Raw genomic sequence first — 18,199 nt, 5'->3', positions numbered from 1 at the left:
AAGCGTTTGATGAGTTTAATGACAGTTAATTTTGTCGGGCCTGTCCTCAAAGGACTGGTTATGAGAGATGGACATTAAAGGGATTTGAAGTGTATGAAAAGTCTAGAGGATATCAGTTTTGATCCATTAGACGAGTGGGAATGGATCCCAGCATAGGCAGATAAATTCTGGTTGAGTACATTTTTTGGTTCAGATTAGCACAATAGTATAATTAAAAGTATTTTCAATCTGCATTTGCTGTCACTGTTCATCTGGCCTCTAACATCTGTACTGACTCCTGGACATCAATGCCTAATCAATGTCTAAAATATGTCATAACATATGCCTTTAATGCTGAATGTGATAATACTTGGATAGATGGAAGAGAGGTCACTGTTCAAATTAAATTAAGGTGTGTTGTTCAAATTCAGAACTATCCCCATTTTAGAAAGATATTTTAAATCTGAATCGCGTGTGCTAACTCATTGTTAAGTGTCTGCTAAATACAGAAATATAATCACTTTGTTTGGTGCTTTGTAAGGCGTTGCTTTGCGGTTTATAAAGTGTTTTGAATATCTGTTGGTACATATACAGTACAGTTGCTAGTTGCTGGTTTAAGGTGGACCCATGTTTTGAGCAAATGTAACCCCTCCGGTTCTACTAGCACCGCTCCAAGCAGGATTCGAACCTGCGTTTCCAGCATGGGAGGCGGCAAGCTAACAAGGACTTAACGGAATGCATAGCTGATATTAAAATTTGGATGACTAGTAATTTCCTACTACTTAATTCTGAAAAAAAAAACAGATTTTCTAATTACTGGGCAAAAAACCTCGGCACATATTAACCCAGAGTTCTGTCTAACAATTGATGGCTGCTCTGTCAAGTCTTTGTCGTCGGTTAGGAACCTGGGTGTGCTCTTTGATACCAATCTTTCATTTGAAAGCCACGTTTCTAGCATCTGTAAAACCGCATTCTTCCATCTTAAAAATATATCTAAATTACGACATATGCTTTCAATGAAAAATGCGGAACAGTTAGTTCATGACCTCAAGGCTAGATTATTGTAATGCTCTACTGGGTGGTTGCCCTGCACGCTTAATAAACACGTCCAGTTGGTCCAAAACGCAGCAGCTAGAGTTCTTACTAGAACCAGAAAGTATGACCACATTAGTCCCGTTCTGTCAACACTGCATTGGCTCCCTATTAAACATCGTATACATTTTTAAATATTGCTGACTACTTACAAAGCACTAAATGGTTTAGCTCCCCAGTACTTGAGCGAGCTCTTAACGCATTATAGTCCTTCACGTCTACTGTGATTTCAAAATTCTGGCCAGTTGATAATACCTAGAATATCAAAATCAACTGCAGGGGGTAGATCCTTCTCCTATTTAGCACCTAAACTTTGGAACAGTCTTCCTAACATTGTCCGGGAAGCAGACACACTCTGTCAGTTTAAATCTAGACTAAAAATGCATCTCTTTTACCTGGCATTCATATAGAACATTATACATTTCTATTATTCAAATCAGTTAAATGATTATTAGGCTGCATAGATTAGGTCAGCCAGAACCGGGGACACTTCCTATAACACCTGATGTACTCATTACATCATAAGAAGAATGGCATCTACGCTAATGTTAGTCTTTCTCTTTATTCCGAGTTTTACTGAAGTCAGCTGAATCTGGGCCGTATCCAGATTAGATGGTGGACCTGCGCATGGAGTCCTGGACCCATCCATGACGCATCCCTGAGGTGCCAGCCTCATTAGTCCTTTGAAGGCCTCATCAACACGACAGCCATCGGCACTGATCCTCAACAAACTCGCCTCCATACCGACGTGATGACTCTGACTTCCAACCAGATGGAACTGGATAAATATTCTGAATGTTCTGATCCAATCTGACTTCTGACCTGTAATGCTCATAATCATACACTGTTCGTTCGTTGGCCAGAGGAGAACTGTCTACGACTGAGCCTGGTTTCTCCCAAGGTTTTTTTTCTCCATTCTGTCACTTGATGGAGTTTTGGTTCCTTGCCACTGTTGCCTTGGCTTTTGGCTTCCTTAGTTGGGGACATTTAATATTCAACAATATTATTGATCTGCCTTACTTAAGGTGGACGATGACGCAATTTTCTTCTAGAAACAAACTTTTTGTATTATTTTCATGTTATCACTGTGAAGCTGCTTTGATACAATCTGAATTGTAAAAAATGGTACATAAATAAAGGTGACTTGACTTAACTCTAAAGACAGCAGCTTCTAACTTCTGTTGCTAGTGCACCTCTTGCTCCTTATTATCTGGCCTCCGTTACACTCACCCCCCTAAACCTCACTTCCATCTGGGTAACGGCACCAATGTAACCCCTCCGGTTCTACTCCCACCACTCCAAGTGGGATTCAAACTGAAGTTTCCGGCATGGGAGGCAGGCGGAAACTGTCCTGTTTTTTTTTTTTTTTTTTTTGAAGGAAATTACTAGTCATCCATTTTTTTTACATAAACTATGCATTCCGTTAATTTTGTGAACTGGTATGTTTCATCAGGGCACGAAGAAATATAGAGCTGAGTATCATCAGCATAACAATGAAAATGCCATTCTTCCTAATGATATCTTCCAATAGTAGCATGTACAGGGTGAAAAGCAATGGTCCTAGTACTGAGCCTTGAGGTACTCCATACTGAACTTGTGATCGATATGACACCTCTTCATTTACTGCTACAAATGGGTAACGGTCAAATAAAAATGATTTGAACCATGCCAATGACACAGCTTGACAAACATACTGTCCTTTGGACCCAAAAATAAAATAAAAAACTCAGAGACAAATCAGTATGAGACACATGAGAAGGAGAACTGACACTGGTTATCTTTGACTCTTCCCTATATATTTTTCCTGTAGTTAGCACTATGAACTGCAAACCCCTCTCTGTGCCCTTGCTGTCCTGAAAAATCCTTCCAGCTTTGATACCTTTACAATCTCCCGTTCTATCTCAGCTTGGAGTAAAGACGATAGTGATGATGACATTATCCAATACTTATTTCTTCTAAACAATTGCTGCTCTTCTCTTGCTCTACAATCAGGTAAGGACACAATCCTCTGAATGCCACATGCATCACCTCAAAGCAGGGGATGATTGTCAGTCCAATTATTTTCAATGTTTTTTTTTCCACAAATGTTTTTTTTTTTTTTTATGCAATCCCACAAAAAAATTCTGCTAAAAATTTATTTAATAATCTACAAGTTATTCCCTACTTTTTTGTTATTGTGTTTATTGTACAACCATGCCAATAATTATCATATAAAATGTATATATGTATATGTATATATATATATATATATATATACAGTGCTATGCATAAGTGAATACACCCATGCTAAAGTTGACTAAAAAGAGGAATAAAAAATCATATTTTGGAAATTGAACTTAATGCCTTAATTTAAAAAATGAGTAAAAATCCAACCTTTAAGGACACCAATTTTCTTTGTGAATGAATAATGTATCGTAAATAAATAAATGTTCTTCCTTAAAATACATGGTGCATAAGTGTGTACACCCCTATGTTAAATTCCCATAGAGGCAGGCAGATTTTTATTTTTAAGTATTTTTAAAAAAAAAAATTAGGATACTATGCATCCTGATAAAGTTCCCTTGGCATTTGGAATTAAAATAGCCCCACATCATCACATAGCATTCACCATACCTAGAGATTGGCATGGGGTACTTTCCATAAGATCATCTCTCAATGCAAATCAAGCTAGCTATTAGGCTAACTGAAATAAAACCATGCCAATCTCTAGGTATGGTGAATGCTATGTGATGATGTGGGGCTATTTTAATTCCAAAGGCCAAGGGAACTTTATCAGGATGCATAGTATCCTAAAAATAAAATAAAATAAAAAACTTAAAAATAAAAATCTGCCTGCCTCTATGGGAATTTAACATAGGGGTGTACACACTTATGCACCATGTATTTTAAGGAAGAACATTTATTTATTTACGATACATTATTCATTCACAAAGAAAATTGGTGTCCTTAAAGGTTGGATTTTTACTCATTTTTTAAATTAAGGCATTAAGTTCAATTTCCAAAATATGATTTTTTATTCCTCTTTTTAGTCAACTTTAGCATGGGTGCTTTAGCAACTTTATTCACTTATGCATAGCACTGTATATATATATATATATATATATATATATATATATATATATATATATATATATATATATATATAGGCATTTTGTAATTTTCATTTGCTGAAAACTCATGAAAACACTTTTTGAAAGAACATCTTTGATGTTCAAAGAGGCATGACACTTCTGCACGTCACTAAAATGTGCAGTCAGTTTTACTGTAACGGTCACCAGCTGGAGTGCCCTTGAGAGCCACCAGAGGGCACTCCACACCAGTCTATTATCACTCCCTCACAAAAATTTCCCATAACTCACTGGCCGGAATCATCATCACTGATTGCATTCACCTGTGTCTCATTACCCTGTTAGTCTCAGCCTATTTATACCATGTTCACTCATTCACTCACTGCAAAGGTTTGTATGTTGTTGCACTGCATTTCTGAGCGGTTTCCCTGGTTTCATGTCGCTGTTTTTTGGGGGTTTTTTTTGACGGCCTACCTGTGTTTTGACCTATTGCCTGTATATTGGATTACGTGTCTGGATTTCCCCTTAATTAAAGCTGCGCCACTGAGCCACTCAGTTCAGTCATGCCATTGCATGACCCTAATTGGTCCCTCGGTTTATACATCAAGCTTGCATTGCAACTGAGTGGCTCTGCTGTTACTGTGGATGTCGTGGAGGACGAACACAAAAGCCACGCTGTACCCACCATTCCAGAGTCTAGTCCCATCACGACCGCTGTTCCAGAGCCTGAGCTTCTTCACGTCAGCTGATTTTGTGGTCAAAATCAAACCAATTCAAAATTATCTGTGTAAAAATGCTATTTATGTACAGCTTATTTAGACAGCAGACAGTGGATCCTGGATTTGCAGGATTTGCACCTGCCCACACTGCCAAAATAACTAAAACCTGGTTCAATGACCATGACCACTGTGTCATTACTGTGTGATTTCATGTAATATTCTAATTTTTTTAAATCCTGTTTTCGTGGGTTTTATGAGCTGGAAGCCCAAATTATTTACAAATAAACAACTAAATACTTGAAATCGTTTAAATTGTGGGCCCTGAATCTATAATCTATGGAAGTTTAACGTTTTTAATGGAATTATGGAAATAAATAAACTTTTCCATGATATTCTTATTTTTTGGAAAGGGTCTGTACATTTAATTTGAAATGCAGCAATTAAAAATGTTATTGAATAGGCCTCTTCCACCAAGTATGATTTCTGAGCCTTCAGAAACCGTATAAACATGCTGATAGTTTTGCACTGCTTAGAATATACCATTTGTTATATCTTTAGCAACAGAGATGCTAAAAGGCACATTTTAATTTGTATACCTTGTAGATGTTTTTCAGAAACAATAGATCAATTTATTATAGAGTCTAAAATTTTGATTAAATGATATGTTGATTAATAAATTGATCACATACTGTATATCAATTTGCTGAGAAGCTGTACTGATCAAGGTACTGCCATATTTTTTAAGGTGCAAGTCATATTAAATGTATTTCATAATACATATGGGGTAACCCTTCATTTTCTTTTTCTATTTTCGTTTTCATATGTAAACCTATACATTATTTTAGGGTATTTCATACCAACTTTTTTATGTGTTTGGACTCTTCCTGGAATGCCATGAATAAATATGAGCCCATTAACACATTTTAAAGTTGCTGCTTTGCACACACTCTTGTCATTACTATGCAAATGAGTCTGGCCCTAGTTGGTAAACAGAAAGCCAGTAAGGAGCGGTGCGAAACAGGAGGAAATGAAATCCAGTAGTTACAGAGCTGTGTACTAACAACATTAAGCATGCCTGGACTTATCTGTCGCGTTTACATTTCCAGACCCGACTGGAGAAAAACGACTCTGCCATCACGGAAGCTGTTTGCGTTCAGTCAGAGTTTTGCAGCAGAAATTGCTGTGTATGGCATTGGTGATTATAATGAACAGTAAGGCTAATGATGGTTCACCCGCAGGTTGATGGAAAAAAGTAACAGCATGATTATTCAGACGGTGGATGAATGTTTTAGCTTCACAGGCCTGCAGTTTTAATGCAGGTTTAACTCATATTTGCAGCTGTGTGAACGGTTGCCTTCGTCAATCACAGTAGAGTCCTTTAAGAGGGGCGAGAGATTTTAATTAGATCTTCAGGAGCGGAGGTGATAACATACTGATCGATGATATCGCTACCCACGGGCTTATCTAAGAGTGTTTCAGACGCAATCTTCTGTCACTCTGGGAGAAACGTCCACACTTCTACCGTTTTACATGTTGTGGGTTGGTTTAGGATTTGGGTTGGGTAGCTCATCAGTATGAAAACTTTCTCAGTGATTATCAGCTGCAGCTTTATCAGCACCTTAAAAGGATGTGAAGCATCACAGTGAAGCATCAGCTTTGTACTTGTGAAATGGATTTTTGCATTCCTGCGAAAGAGTGAGTGTATTTGTATGTGTCAAAGTGTGACATCCATGTGATATACAGTTGTAAATAAATTATACTCCATTTCAGTCCATCTGTGTTCCGCTGAAGATAGGTGGTCATACAGGTTTGAAATGACATGAGGGTGGGTAAATAATGAGAGAATTTTAAAATTTTACAAACAATTTAAATTTTTGAGTGATCTCATGCATTGTACATAAAATGTGGTTCTACCACACGTATATTTACTTATGTTTGTATAGACACTAAAACATAATATTGATATATTGATAGTATATACAGCATAAATCATTCACGTATGAACAACTTTTTAGACCTACGTTTACAAATCCTGTAACACTTTATACGGGTGGGATAAAATGCATTGATTAATGTTTAAATAATGCACAGATAATCTTGAGCTAATGTTTGACTCATGAAGAACTTGTAAGCCCGTTTATCGGTCCAAATGGGGGTTTCCGCAAAGACGGGTGAAGGTCTCTGCGCGTTACTGTCTTTCCTTTTACGCAACATGACAAGATTAAATGAAATACATGTTCTGATATGTATTACCTCGTTATTTCATCTGACTCTATAAATGAAAAAGGTTTTAATGATATCTGAGCATCATTAAATGTGAGCGAATGTTTGATTATTCTTTTTAACTCTTTAATTATATTTTACTCGTTCAGATATGTCACTCAGAGGTCCTCACGTCTTCTGTTTAACGCGGGTCTCACGTTCACAAGCCCATCAGTTTTGGTCACCAAACAGAGGTAATTTGCTATATACCTGAGATCGGTCACATTCATGTTTACACAATCAAAGATAATTTGGTATAGCCCCCATGGAATTGCATATACTTGCATTTAACTTAACATTTACTTCACTAGAGGTATGGCCTCTATTACAGATATAAGCTGACCAACATTACTTCTCTTATAATAGCTTTGGATTGGCCATGCCGTGGTTTCCCACATACACTTATCTAAAGTAACATTAAATTAAAACAGAGGTAAGACACACCCAGATTTAGGTTGGTCAAGCAGCACTTTTGCTGCCCTAAACGGAAATTCACTTCTTGTCTTCGCAAACCAAGCACACTTGAATTGATGCCAAATATTAGTCGTCACTAATCTGACGCAAAACTTACGGTAAAATACAAATCCGTTTAAATAATTTCAGAGTCAGTCGGAAATAAAATCAAATGTAACAATTTATTATGTCAGGTAAATGTATAATAAATTTAGATAATAAATACAAAACATCAAATGCTCTGGAATAAAGAGAGAAGATGCAAACCTGACATTATATAATACATGATGCGGATTGCCTGCAAACACTCTGCATCACGGACTAATTTGAGTTACAAATCGCCCCAAGCCTTCTTCAGCATCTCCCTAAATACTCAGACCAAGGCAGAAACCTCTTTTCAAATGTAAACATGAGTTCACAGTGGGAATTTCCATTAATCACTGTCCCAGACTTACTGGGGACAGGAGTTGATTTACATGGGGGCACACCCACAGCAGTTAACAAGATATCTCTAAACTCTCCACACCGTATTACCTTTTTGGTTTACTTTTGTGGGAATGAGACCTTTGTACCAGTCGCACTGAAACATTTCAAATGATACCAAACATGTATAATACTGTATGATAATTATTTACATTAAACCATATAGATTCTTGGGTGAATTTTGGTGATCTCGGCATTAGAGAGAAGGAATGGGGGAAGAGGGAAAGAGATGTAGATTATGATGATTCTGAGGTGAGACTTGCGTCTCGAATGGTGCACAAGAGTGAGTTCAAATGTTAATTTCCTTTGTTCTCTCAGAGAGTTGCCCTCTCTTCCAGTTATTCCAGTCTTACAAACCAAACCATTCAATCATTAATTAATCTGTGAAAATTTAATTAATGGAAATGATCAATTAATTATATTGTGTTTATGATCAATCAGATGTATGTTTTCAATTAATTTGAAATTCTAACATTTCATTCTGTTATATGATTTCTGGTAGCAACAAGTTTCAAAGGATTACATAACGTTAAACAAGACTACACCTTCAAATAAAAGTAAACACAATTTCTCTTATCATTTAACTATTATTTATAATTATATCTTTTATTTTGTTTGCCGTGGGACATAAAACAAGTTTTCTCAAAACATTATGGCTCAAAAAGTGATGTGTCATGTATCCATGAATCCATATTTTGCTTTTTTTTAAGAACAGACCAAAATTCAAGTCCTTATTCACCGATCTTCATCTCCATTCTCAGTAGCAACCATAATCATCAAATCCAGCATTTGTTACAAATTCAAAATAGCCACCTCAAGACGCTTTACATTTTTTATCTCAGATTGCTACGCCACTGGTACAAATGTACACCGTAGTACCTGAAAATATTATGTAAAAAAACCTAGTTATAACAATGAAATGAATCCCTTGTTACTATTATAATAACCTCAGTACAACAGCATTCTTGCTTGTGTAAAAAAAGTACATGTTATTCAACGTCTCCTCATGTTTTCCAGTTGGAAAGGTGACTTTTCCTGCTGCTATGATCCTTTAATGCAATATTTTCTGTCCTGCTGTGCCGCCTTCATTCTCCTGAGCTTACTGACCCACTGAGGTCACACTGATGAACCATCTGGGTCTGAACACACACACACACACACACACACACACACACACACACACACACACACACACACACACACACACACACACACACGCACACACTCAAGGGGTATTAAGGAGAAATACTCATGCCATTGACTCCTTCAGTCACCCGTGCTCTGCTGATCTCGGCACAGAGGAGCTACTTTTCTGTTCACTACCGTTTCTTTTTCCTGAGCAAAGGAGGCTATTAGGTTTGGATGGGGACTCAATTCAAGCTGACAGGCCATGAACAGTACTTTTTCTTACACTTCTCTACTGGTTGCGGAGATATAGGCTTCTAACAAATGCGATTGTACGTCTCTCTCCTCATTGCTCATACTCGCCCCCTTCCTCTCACCTTCCCTCACAGGAAGTTATTTACTTTAATTGGAAGTGTTGACTGGATCTTTGTACACTAGAAACATTATTTGATAAGTCATGCTAACTTATGGTTTTATATTACTTTAAATCTTACAAATATTTTAAGCAATATATATATATTTTTTTTACACAAGAATCAACCTCAATTTTTTTTAAGGTCAATTTGATATAATTTAAGTTAAAAAGACCACTAATGTGATTATACGTACAAAAAAATAAGGCAGCAACTGAACTTAAGTTAATATTTTTTTTACAGTGTACTTTTGTTACTGCCAGGGCTATGTTTTGTTTAGTTGTCTCTTCGATCCTTTGTGTTTTGTTTCTTGTGCTTCAGCTCAGTTTAGTTACTGATTATGTTCAGCTGTCTCTCATTATGTTTCCCCGTGTATTTTTGTTCAGTTCATTGTCGGTTCTCGTCTTTGATTTGAGTAGTGTTATTATTATTCTCCTGTGTATATTCTCTGTGTTCATAAAATAAGTTATTGTTGGATATTCTGGATCATGCGTTTACTAACTAGCATGACAGTTGTGACAGTTACATTGTATATTGTGCTTTGTGTTGTTTTCAATTTAGGGATGTCAATTATACAGTACGTAAGCAATAAGGTACGAGAGGCTGTGTTGTATCGTGAATAAGTCACGGCTGAAGGCAGGGGCGTCAGTTTGTGTTGAAAAGTGGTGGGGACAAAAAATCTGATGAAAAAACATTACAGCAGGACGGGAAAAATATTGAATAAGGGCGCATCAAAAATGGGCATAGCGTAGGCCAGACAAATACTGTCATATGCCACAAAAAAAAACAAAAAAAAACACTAACATCCAAACTATTTTAAAACTATAAGATGGCACGCAGGCCCTCTCTCTCGCATGCACACACACACACACACACACACACACACAAAGCCAATTTTTTTTTTTATTGATCTGTAAATTACTTAATCGGCTACAATTAACTAAATCAATCACAGTGCAAATATATGCTATATAAAAACTCCCCTACCTGTACTGTTGATCAACATCTTCTCTTAAAGTTGAACATTTTTAAAACGTCAAGAAGAACTAACGATGTTAGCTGGCTAAGACATGGATGAATGAAACCTCCTCCCCAACACTTCGAGGTCTGAACGTAGCACATCATGTCCATCCATTCCTGCTCAGGCCAGAGCGCAAATCCATGAAGCTGGAAAGGAGCAGTAGTCCCATGGAATTTCTAACACGTTCTAACAACGTAGAGTCAGGGACGCGGGAAGTGGGGGTGCCGTTTTCACAGAATTGTAAATGCAACGCATATGTTAGTTCATTAAATATTTTTTTTTTTTTAGCATTTAGTAATTTATTTGTAATAAACACTTTAAGTGGGCTATTTAAAAATTGTTATATATGTTAAATTATGATTTTAAAACATAAGCGCAGAGTGTATTGTGTGTGTGTGAAAGAATTTGTCCGCAGCTGCAAAAAAAAAAAAAAAAGTCAAAAACCTCAGTGTTTTGTAAGGAACAGGCAAATATGTAAAATATAGCAGGATACATTTTAATTGTTTACTAATAAAACAGTTATTTTTTTTATGTCAGTGTCGGCTATCCATGAAGTTGACGAATCGCGATCTTCGCAGCGCCAGAGAGAAATGCACATTTCATACGAATTACATAAGCAGCGCAGTCTGTTTTCTTTCGTTTTGAATTGTTCTGCTTAAAAGTAGACATTTCAAGCTATCTATGTCTCAGGTCTGTGAGGCAATAGGCTACCTTATAGGCCTACGCTGAGTTTCGGTTGATTATGAGACGAGCTCCAGGTTCGCCAGCGCCTCCGTGTCCTGATTATCTATTTTCTAATAGCCTATATTTAGCTACTTCTTATTAAATCCAGACAATTTGTTGATGAAACATCGATTAAAATTAAGATACAATTAATACAAAACGAAATTAAATGTAAAGACAGGCTTTGTGCTTTCAGTTTGAGGTCTCTGTGAAAGTTTAAAACATTCGTTTAGTGCCGCTTTAGACGCGCTCACGTCCATAACGGAGAACTGTCTGTAAAAATTTTTTTTTTTTTTTTGTGTGAAATAAAAAAAAAAAAAAAATGCGACTTAGTCCAGTGCGACTTAAGCTATAGGCCTATATGTTTTTTTCTTCCTCGTGACGCATTTTTTGACTGATATGCGACTCTGGAGCGACTTATAAAATAGGCTACGGTAAGTTATTTATTATTTTTGTGCAAATGTCCCATCCTTTAAGGATTAATTTATGTCCCGTTGACCGGTCCATTGCGTTACGAATAAAAGCAGAATCAATAAAGTCAAAAATTTTCTAGGCTGATATGGCTAGGAACTATACTCTCATTCCTGCGTAATAATCAAGAAACTTTGCTGCCGTACCATGAGTGCAGCAGGCGTAATGATATGACGCAGCGCCTGAAAATAGTCCCCAGCTCGGTAGCCTATTATCAGGCGGCAGGCGCTGCGTCATATCATTACGCCTGCTGGACTCATGGTACGGCCGCAAAGTTTCTTGATTATTACGCAGGAATGAGAGTATAGTTCCTAGCCATATCAGCCTAGAAAATCGCAACTTTTCATTTTCCGTCGGTTTTAGTACATGATGTAACTACAGAAGAGTCAAGTTTTAAATAGGAAAAATATCGAAACTCTTTGTTCATTTTTTTGAGAGAGATGCTAATGGTCCTGTCCGGTTCAATTCATTATGCTAAGCTATGCTAAAAGTGGTACCCCCAGACCCGGAGATCGGCTGAAAGGATTCCAAAACGGTAAAACTCAACTGTTTAACTCTGGGGGAGTTAAACAGTTGTAACCTATATTAAAGGTTACAACTTTATTAACCTATATTAAATTGTTTACAGGTAGCCTACCTACAGTAAAAAATGTAAATGTAAAATATGTGATGATAATATTGATCGAGCAATTGATGAAAGTAAAAATATATGCGCAGAATTGAGAAAATAGTATTTATGGAGATAAATCGTAGCCTATCACAGGGCAAACATGTGAATGTTTGCGGTGCATTTTATGCAAACAACTCTAATCATAGTTGTAACTCTATATTTACAGTAGGCATAATTGTCATTGCGTATGTGTATGCAGCATAAGTCAAATACAATCTTCTGTTCGTGAATCATTAATCTGACTATGCATCTGTGCATTTAATTGCCATTGGCTCGTGTGATAGCAATATGGATTTTAGTAATATTTTAAGTGATAATTGATAAATAAACCTTTAACATTTCTTGGTTCGCTTCATTTTTCAGAACATTTTAACCAAATGCTTTCAAAAAGTGGTGGGGACAAAATCAGCCATTTCAAAAAGTGGTGGGGACATGTCCCCAGCGTCCCCAGTGTAAATGACACCTATGGCTGAAGGGCTTTGCAAGGCACGACGCAAAGCAGAGTAACCCCTTCAGCCGTGACTTATTCACGATACAGCACTAGCCTCGAGTACCTTGTTGCTTTTATAGAATAGTTACCACACAATACAAATATTTAAGCTAAAAAATAAGTAAAATCACTAAAAGCCTTACTGGTAAAAATTTATTTTGATGGTCCCTTTTGAACATTCTGTTAACTATAAGTAACTTTGCAACTACATGTCAACTAACTCTCATTAGAGTATTAACAGACTGCCTGCCTAATATCTGCAAACTCTTTATTTTGATGGTCCTCCAACAGACACTCTACTGACTATAAGTAACTTTGCAACTACATTCTAACCCTAACCATACCAGTCTACTAATGCTCTACTAATACTCTAATGAGAGTTAGTAGACATGTAGGTGCAATGTTACTTATAGACAACATAATGTGTTAAAGGGACCATCAAAATAAAGTGAAACCGCCTTACTTCCGCTGGAAAAAATAGTCCCTGGCCGTGAACAGCAACAGAAGTTACATTATTTCGCCATTAGACTGCGGCAAAGACTGTCTTTATTAGTGAGTCAGTCAGTAGAGAAGACTTTTATATTGAAAGGACTGAAACTTGTGAACACGGAGAAGCAAGACGCAACTGACAAATGACTAGCTTGTCAGGGCACGGGAAAACACCTTAAAAGGACAAGATATCAAGAGGACATTCAAACTGATTTTTTATTACGAATATAGAACTGACCTGAAGAAAAATGCTATATCTACTGTAAATGCAGGTGCACTCACTTACTCGATCTCTTACAATACTCTACTCTATAAGCTTCAATGAACATTATCAATGAGAACATGTTTAGGTTGTTAAGAGTGGTTGCTATAGGTATTGTGTAGGGATACATAGAACCATAGCTGTGTTTTATCGTGAATAAAACACAGCTATTGACCAATCAGAATCAAGGTCTGGAACTTACCATTTTATACATTTTAATAAATTATGATTAACGATTAATGAAATTATTTGCATACTAAATCAATCATTTAAGATAATTAGAGGTGTGAATATTAGTTCGGACTTTGGTTTAATTATGAATACTTATGATTGCGATTATGATTACTTATTTTTGTGATGCATGAGATCTGAAATTAAATCAGATTTGAATCATGAACAGTTATTTTGGAATCAATTATTATTTTCAAAAATATGCTGAACTGTTACTCAAGAGACAATTTGTACTACAGATAAGCTTTACATTCACAGTCTCACTGTTACAGGTCTGCCAGGTTCCTGCACTACATTTCCCATCACTCTCCTCTGTTCCCACCTGCACGTCATTCCTGATCACACACACCTGCACCTCATCATCACAATCATCACTCCTACTAAAGTACAATTTAACTAAAGGATTTCATTCCATAAAACACTCACATAATTTTGCATAATTTATGTACATTATTTATACAATAGACTTTTAGATAATTTAATAGACATTACAAATAGTGCTTTTACGACAAATATTGTTTTATTTCCATATCAATGAACAGAAGCCTGTCACTGGCCTCCAGTCCATTTTACAATCAAGTTTAATTCTTTAATTACTCAGATTCAATTTTTAATTTGTAGTGTTATAGATTTTGAGCAAATCTACCCAACAACAAAACACATGATTCACAGGGATCATCACATTAATAAATCATTGAATGTGCTACAGATGAATACAGTGTATAGATGAACCTAGACTGATTCACACCTGCTGTAAAACAGATGATGAGGAAATCATGACACAGAGGAAGAAGAAGAGATGAAAGGGACTATTCTGTCAACATTTATCAAACAGCGTAACTCTCTAAGTGGATTAGAGAGCCCTAAGTTCCATGGGTTACCATGTTAGATAAATATGGGATGCTCATGGGTGGTCCTGAGATAGCTGGGAGTCTTTCATGTGTGTTTACAATATCGTCTACAGCTTAAGTTCAACCAAACAGGCACTTCGGCTTCATTTGAAGGGACTTGAAGTTAGTTCTCAGGTTGTTGAGGACATCAAAGCCCAAAGTAATACATCACTAAAACACTTAGTGTTTCCACATCGTTTTTTCCCCGGATTCATAATTCAGATTTTCAAAGAACTTGGGGAATTCCAGATTTTAAACTATGAGAATTTTCTTGGGAATGTACAAACATACAAATATAGTGTCATTTTGCAGTTTCAAGCTATATAGCGAGTTAAAAATCTCCAAACCTCTAAATTAATCTCCATAAAAGCACCACCATTACTGCCATACATATACAGATAAAAATTGTTCGATTTTTCAAAATACATCTAGACTCTTGTTCTGTTCATTGCACTCTTTTTAGCCTATTAAAAGCAAGAACATGTCTTAGCAAAGAAACTCATCTGATTGGGGTCAGGTGAACCAAAAAGTAGCCTTACTAGAACACTGTTTTAGTCATTCAGACAATCACCCTGACTAGTCGATCACAAAAATATGTATGTTTGACACATTTGGATAGATGGTTATGAGCTATTCTGCAGTGCATAATGAGTCTTGTGGGCTAATGTGGGGTCTGATGTCTGTGGAAAGACTGAAAAGCGCACATTTTTATGCAGTGTTGAGAAAAATAGAGCAGAACGAATTTCAACTAATATTATAATACAGAAGTCGCATCATTAGACATTAAGAGTTTGAGGATTTGCAGTGTTGACATTTTTTTTTTCAAATTTAATCTTGTCCTAATCCTCACTAAAGCATGGTTGTGTTTCATGCCTGCTGGCATGTTGTTTCCAATGCTATGACTTGTGTAGCCAGTGAAATGGTAATCCTGCTGTCTTTTTTTCTCTCTTTCTGTCAAGCGCTCTCGAGAAGCCCTCAATAATAACAGACGGGCCAGGCTCTTCCTCATCCCAATGAAGGAGCATCTTCAGCCCTCTTCTTGCGCACAAATCCCCCCGGAACAAACCACCACTCTTGGGTATTAATCAACTGACCCTTTACAGATACCACACATCCTCACCCAAACTCTCTTTGTGTGGGAGTTCATTCCAGCACTGCCACTGCTGCCTGTAAGGGCGCTACAGCTATGAATAATGGGCCTCAAGAACATAATGCTGATTTATGCAAATATCAGGTGAGGAGATCCATTTCCTTGCATAATGTTCCCTGAATAATATAGAACATGATATAGCCTGCAGTGGAAGTGTCCATTTTCTCATAACATGTTGCACTACAAATTCTATATTTCAACCTTTTTATAGTACATGCACTAAAATAAGACCAGCACTGAACTGCATGCTTTCCATTTCAAATTGTGACATATTGTGGCTCTTCAACTTCTTTCTTTTAACATTATTCAACTGAAAATATTGATTGGGGCTATAATTATTCAGAGTCATTTTCGAAATCTTAGCACATCTGTTGTACACATGAATCACAACTACTGTACTGCAAGCTTTCCAGTTCAAAACAACACACAAAATATAGTTTTTCAAATACTTGCTTACAAGTGACAGATTATCAGATTATCAGATTTTAGTGCTTTTGTTTAACATGTGTTTACTTTAAAACCCTAATCTATCTATCTATCTATCTATCTATCTATCTATCTATCTATCTATCTATCTATCTATCTATCTATCTATCTATCTATCTATCTATCTATCTATCTATCTATCTATCTATCTATCTGTCTGTCTGTCTGTCTGTCATCTATATTTATTTATTTATTTATTGAACCTATAAAAATCGTGTAACTTTATTCATTTGTACTATATGCAGGAAAATTTGCCTCCTAAAAAGCGTAATGTTTGCAAATGAATCTTTGATTCATGGGATAATACGATTTTTTTTAGTGCCATTTTAAAAAATAAATATTTCATAATTTAGTTTGGACATGTTTGCAATTTGTGAAATTTGGTACATGTAGGCTAATGAAAAAATAAAAAAATAAACTGGTCATAACACCCTATAACATACTTTAATTTATTTGGGCCTTTTCTAGGAGTCAATGGGACTTTGAGATAAAATAGGCCTATGTTTTGCGGGTGAGTAATTGGGTCAGTGTGTATTTGAGTCTGGTTTCTGACCCTGCCCTCCTGTCTAAAGTCTCCTCACTCGGCTCCACAAGTCTGCTTGACTGCTCTAGGCGCGCACACACACACACACACACACACACACACACACACACACACACACACACACACACACACACACACACACACACACACACACACACACACACACACACACACACACACACACACACACACACACACACACACACACACACACACACACACACACACACACACAAAACACAGCACTTCTACCAGATCTTACAATTTGAGTGTGTGTGGACAGCAACAACTTAGTAATGAAAGAAAGATTTGTATATCTGAGTGAAAAGTGCAAGCATATCTGAGTGCAAGCATTTAAGACAGCACATCTATATCCTTAATGTGCACGTATCTGTCCTCTATGGCTCTTTACAATCTCATCTATACAATTTTTGCACACATCTCAGCTGAATGACACTTGACCTTTGCTCAAATTATTTGACCAGTAAGGCAAGTCTGCAATCATTGAATTCTCTTCCAAGAACATTTGATGGGATGATGATTGGCTAAGGCAAGCATCATTACTTGGGGGTTTTCACAACTTGCACCTTTTGTTCTGTGGACATGAATGATAGCGGTGTGAACCTACACTGGTCTCACGGTTCGGTTCGATTACGATTATCATGTCATCGATTCAGTTCAATTCGATATCACGATGCATCACGATGCACCGCATCCTCAATTTTAAATTTAACTTCAAAAGGCGTGTGCTCGCCTGTTCGGGAAGTCACAGTGACAGAAACAGTGACATTCCAGTTCAAGTTTCAAGGGAGTAAAGCTTGTTTATGCCATTAAGAAAAGGAAAATCTGTCAAATAAATTTTGCTTTAAAGAAATGTTCATTTAAAAGCAGAGCTCATTAATCAGCGTATTATGCTACCATTAAAGATGCGCGCATCAACCGTCGCCGAAATCCGCTGTTGAAGGTGACGATCATCCATTTTATAATCACGCGTAACAACACAGAATAATTGTAATTTGACCATCGGGTGCGAATACTTAAATCAGAGAAAATTATTTGGGCAGATGGATGATTTGTTTTTGGCTGAGGATTCGGGTGACGTTGGAGCACATCCGCGCATCTCTAAAGCAGTCAGACTCTGCCAGGCGTGAACAGCTCGGGGTGAAAACGGCTAACGT

The sequence above is a fragment of the Rutilus rutilus genome (assembly GCF_951802725.1).
Source record: "Rutilus rutilus genome assembly, chromosome: 2".
NCBI lineage: Eukaryota > Metazoa > Chordata > Actinopteri > Cypriniformes > Leuciscidae > Rutilus > Rutilus rutilus.
This window is presented reverse-complemented; position numbering follows the sequence as displayed.